The following is a 6,000-nucleotide window of genomic DNA, read 5'->3' on the forward strand; positions in this document are numbered from 1 at the left end:
ATGATCATGCTAAATAGAGTGAGACTCTTGAAGTAAATATCCTTGATGATTGAGATTATGAGTATCCTTTTATATCAAGTGGGAGCATGATAGCTCATAAGAGGCAACCTTGGACAAAGAGAGGTGTAGATAGAAGATATGCTTTAGTGGAACTTTTGATGATTTTGATCATATTAATCCAAAGGGAGTAGACCATGATGAGATGGATTCTCTAGTGAATAGAATACTTGTTGAACTAGGGAAGCATTACACAAGTTGTTGCCAAAAAATTATAAAGATGATATCAAATTTAGAGGGAGTTTGATACTTCATCAGAGGCAACCTTGTACAAGGACATTAGAAGGTTGATATCAAATTCAGAGGGAGACTTACATTTCATGAGAAACAACTTGTTTATAGATTTAGAGGGAGAACTTTGAGGTGAAATTCCTTATAATGCATACTTCTCTATGAGAAAGGAGTTTGAGGTGAAAACCCTTGTTCCACACCCTAACATGGTTCATGGTAGATATCATGTGAGTTTCTACATGATTATGTTGGAAAACGTCATGAAAGATGACGATCTTTCGTTAATGTGTTTGTGAGGTCGCTATTGTAAAGTGACAATTTTAACAATGGCTTGACCTGTTATCATGATGGACTACATTAAGTTCTTGTCTTAGAATGTGTCGAAGATCGTGATAACAAATGCATCATGATAGATTACATTAAGTTGTCCCAGAATGTGTTGGAGATCATGTTACTTGTCATGATGGACTATATTAAGTTGTTTTCTCAAAGATCATGACATCTTGATTACTTTTCATGATTTGTTAAATGTAAGGATCTCTGATAGAGATATACTATTATAGAAGACTGTACAAATCAGATTAACTTACTTGTATCTCAAATTGACGGTGTTGTTTGAATTGTGCAGATCTTCAACTTTGAATAGCAATCCGTGTAAGATAATCTTCAACCTTGAATGTTAATGGAGGATTGATGAACTTGTCTTTATTTTACCTATAGGGAGAACAATTATTGGGACTGTATATGCCTTGTTATTGATATATTTCCCCAATGATTGCTCGACATCATTTATATAAGAATAGAGAGCCATGTCCCCATAGAGACATGACTCTACATGGCCAAGGCCACATAGGGTCATGCCCCTACATGGGCATAACTAATAATTAGTTTCAAGTGTAACAAATATAATTTGTCTACTTTGCAATCAATGACACAACAGATAAATACAAGGCCCTGATAACAATAGTCTCTTCAAGGACAAGAGACCGATATTGAAGAAGTCATTTTATGAACAATTATGTGTGTGTGTGTGTGTGTGTGTGTTTGTGTATTTTCATCAATAAAACAGAGTTCATATAAATCATGAATTTAGGTACTTAATATTACTTCAACTAATGCTATACATCAACACTCCCTCTTAGCAAGGGAGAAGTAATAAACTCTTTATAAGATACCAAAATATAGAATATCTATACATAACACATTATCTAATTTTAACACTCTGAAATAGTGACTTGTCAAATAATTTTAATCACCATGTTATGAACACTATTATAACATATATTATGATCTGTAATTGTCCAAAACAATATCTAGAGTAATCATAATGCATTCGTTATCAATGACTTCCAACATATTTGGAACAAAACTATCATAATAACAGGTCTATCGTTTGCAAGATCATCACCTTTCATTACATATTTGATGCAACTAAACAACCATAGAAGCATAAACACACATAAATTGAAATTGAAATTCAATATTCAACATTACAATTTAATCATACTGTTGTGGTTTCACAATGCATGCCCCATTTCTCCTAGAAAGGGGGACCCCGTAGTAAATTTTTTGTTTCTCAGACCCCTAGTCTGTGGCTTGGGTAATTTTGGGACTCCTCCCGGAGTCTAGATCCATCCTTTGTCTCTAATTGAGGATAATTTGGTGCCAGAGCTAGAAAAAATTCCATGATTAAGGGTCATTTGTGCTAAAAGGCACACTAGCACACCTAGCGCACATGCACACCCATTCAAAGTGCTCAAGTGCACTAAATGCGCTAAGTGCACACTTTTCTCCCTTGGAGATGCACAAATGTGCACCTCCAAAGGGTGCACACTAGGCCGAGGCCTATATAAGCCCGAGACCCCCTCCCCTTTTCTCATTTATTCTCTACACATCTTCGAAGATCGCACCTCTGTACATCCTAAGGTGCACATTGACCCTGCAAAACAAAACAACAAAGTGTTAGACGACACCAAAGGTGCGCACATGTGCACCTATCCAAGTTGTGTATGTGCACACATTTGTTCACATATAAATGCAAAACTTAGCACTTAATTAAAACACCAAGGAAAGGTGTGCATGTATGCATCTCCCCAAGGTGCGCACATGTGCAACTTTTTAATACTACAACAAAACATCAAAAAGATAATGGTGTGCAGATGCACACCTTGTTAAGATCAAGGTGCACATTTGCGCACCATTTTGAATACAATAAGCTAAGGATAAAATAAGGGTTCACACATGTGCACCCTTTTACAAAAGATTTGAAGAATTCTTAAAGTCCCCCATTTGCCACATGCAGATGGGCAGTAGTGCACATGCACATGTGTACACCCTATCAAGGTGCGCACGTGCACAACTACACATAAAATGACCATTTAGGGTCTTTAAGCACACCTAGCACACCTATCAAGGTATGCTATTTTGCATTCCAAGGATATGAGGGGGGATTGAACTATCTCTATTTTTGTGCCTTGGGCTAGGTTTTTTGGTAATTAGGGTTTGTGTTTAGGTTGAATTGCAACTCTATGGACTAATGTCTTTCTATTTTGTGTAGATGAAATGACATCCTCATCATCCTCACAAAAAAGATGGCTCCAAAACTAGTAGTGCTCAAATACCAAGGTGCGCAAAGAAATCTCCCTTCCAAGATGGGCATGCAAAAATCAAAGACACTAAACTTGGACATATTGACTAGAATGCATTCCTCACCATATGCAACAAGCCTAAAGAAAGATCCATAATGGTATCAACTATGATCAGGTCTGGGCTAGTGAATGCAACATCACATCCAACTTCTATAAAATCCTTTAAGTTGATAATGACCTTGGCAAAACAGTATGTGCCTGAAGAAAAAGTTGTCAAGTCTGTCACAGGAGAGATAGTTCTCGACCTCAGACCAAGGAATATTAAGAAGGTGTTTCATCTCCCAAGGACTAATCAATATGTGAAGATAACCTATGACTGGGCAAAAAGAAAAGTAAGCCAAAGAAACAATTCAATCTTCCTTTATAGATAGAACACTAATAGGTTGTAGAATGGGGAAGGTAGATATGACATGAGGGTACATGAGGGATGATATTGGCTATGCAGTTGTACTTTTGAGTAGAGTCATGGGACTCCTTGTAGTGGGACACCTTAACATTTGGATGGTGCACTTCATAGAGACCATCAAGATGACAAAAATGCCAATGGATTGGGTTACTATCCTTTATGAGAATTTACATGAGCAGTTGGTGGGAGTCAAGACCAACCGCAAGTTCTATATGACATCATATTTGGTGTACTTATTGGCAGCAAGGACAATTGACTACCCATGACTTTACAAAAGGGGAAGCATGCAAGATGCAAATACTTGGCCATGTGTGATGTATCCTTAGCTAGTGAAGAAGAAGCTCTTGGATTAGAGGAAGGAATACGTGATATTGAATGATGGTTTCATATTTGCAATCATCTAATTTATCGAGGGTGATTATGCTAAAAGAATGTTAGTAGAGGCAACAACAAGGATCACAAAAATTGGTGCCTACTACATTCAATTCAAAACATTCACATACCTATGGGTAGCAGGCACACAGGTGAACCCAAAGAAACTCCTGAGATATCCATTGGATAGACTCATTTTTTTGGAGATTGCTAAACAACTCACATCTGCATATGACAAAGTGAGAAAAAAACATAAAAAGACATGGAAGTGGCCAATAACCATAGGTGCATTTGAGGTTAAGCAGAAACAAGATATAATGACTTTTGAATTAGAATGCGATCAATATCCCTTGGAAGAGTACAACTCCCCTCGCCCATATTGACAATATTTGGTAGGAAAGCAGTTTGTACACGAGGATGCACTAGAGGATCACTAGATGAATGTCATAGATGACTATGATGTTTGAATTAGAGACTATTGTAGGATGAGTCTATATTTAGCATAAAAGGCACTTAAGATGAAAATTCCCCTCAAGAATGTCAAGAAAGACACATAAGATGTCTTAGATCCACTGTACAACATGGATAAGATATATGACAGACCTATAATGAATGCATAAATTGACAAAGATGAGAATGTAGATATCAACAATAGAGCTTGACATATCATCTAGTTGGCAAGGGAATAGATCAAGAAACTGTTCAAACCTAATCCAGTTCCATAGGTTGTTCCTCTACAAGCCAAAAAACGCACAACTAAGGGTAAAGGTGCAAAAGTCATAGTACCAACCTTCCCTACTCAATCCCTAGAAAGGTCAAAAACAATGCATCAACATGAGAGTGAGGTTGAGTACTTTAGAGTAGATAAAGGGAAGAATAAGAGGAAAACAGTGGCAAAGGGTAGCAAACAAATAGATCAGGCCTAGTCATCTTAACAACTGCAACAAGGTCCTAAACAAGAAGAGTCTCAAGATGAACAGGCAACCCACATCCAGGAGACTGAGCAAGTGCCTCCTCCAGGAGAGGGACAAGAGCTAGGAAAAGAATAGAGGGTGCCACTAGAAGCGCAAAAAGAGGAAGAAGCCTCCCCCTTAGCTCTCAAGAAGGCTAGGGTTTAGTTCACTATGAGGGAGCCATGAAGAAGAAGAAAATTGAAGGAAAAGAATACTCCTCCCCTATAGGTACTTGAAACCATTCCTAAGGTTGAAGAAGATGAAGAAGAGGAGGACCAACTTGATAATGTTATGAGTGAAAGGACTCAATCAACCAGGGCCTTGGAAGAGGAAAGAAGGTGTTCTACTCTAATGTCGCCATCCGGTCCAACATAACTTGTTCAGTTTATAACTTTTGAGGATGAGTAGCAATAGTGGATCACAAACATGAAGGATCAAGGGACTGATGTTTTTAACCTATCCAATTTTTATTTTATGCCTATTGGAACTAAGATGGCGGGGGAGAAAATAAGGGATGCTCCAAGGAGTCAAACGCTAGGCAAGGACTAGAATCAAATACGAATTTTGCTTGAAGGACCTTTCGATCTACCCTCACCACCACCTTAGGATTTGTCATTTTTGGACAAAGGCTCAGTCACCCCACTCCCTCCGACCATTGAAGCATAAGAAAAATCACTAGAGGAGGAGGAAGAGCCCAAAAAAATGTCAGGTGATGAAGTATCAAAGGAGGGTCAAATACCAGAAGAACCCCAAAAAAATCCTCATGATACACAGGCTAGGACTTTGGGTACAGTATATACAGAGACTCAAAGTATTGATCTTTCTCAAAAGGAGAAGACCCTAGAAAAGAGTGATAAGGGGAAGCATTTTGTAGTACAAACCCCCTCTTCAGCCAAATACATGTCTGCAATGGGCACTACACTAGCTTGGCTGAAGAGGGAGGTTATAGTTTGAAAAAAGAGGTGGCTAAATGTAACTGCAAATTAGGGAATGGAAGAGTTAGTCAAAGCTTTCAAGAAGCCTGAGCCACCTATGGGTGATTCATGACCAGTGGCCTTCATAATGAAGAACCAAGACTAAGACTTGCTTGCACATATTGCCATCCCTCCTCCACATTCTAACATTGAAGATCTAACTCCTAATGATTACCAAATCAAGGTCTTTTTAGGGAAGCCCACGATAGATACTGCCAAAGTTTTGATCACGACAGGCATGAAAGAGGTTTTCAAGAATTTGGACAAGAATAAGTCAGAATTGGTGATGCTTAAGAGACAAAATGAGATTATGAGGGGTTATATGTATGAAATAGTGGACCTGATAAATCCAAATCTTC

Source organism: Cupressus sempervirens, chromosome 9 (assembly GCF_028749045.1).
Source record: "Cupressus sempervirens isolate cs-2001-9-10 chromosome 9, ASM2874904v1, whole genome shotgun sequence".
Lineage (NCBI taxonomy): Eukaryota > Viridiplantae > Streptophyta > Pinopsida > Cupressales > Cupressaceae > Cupressus > Cupressus sempervirens.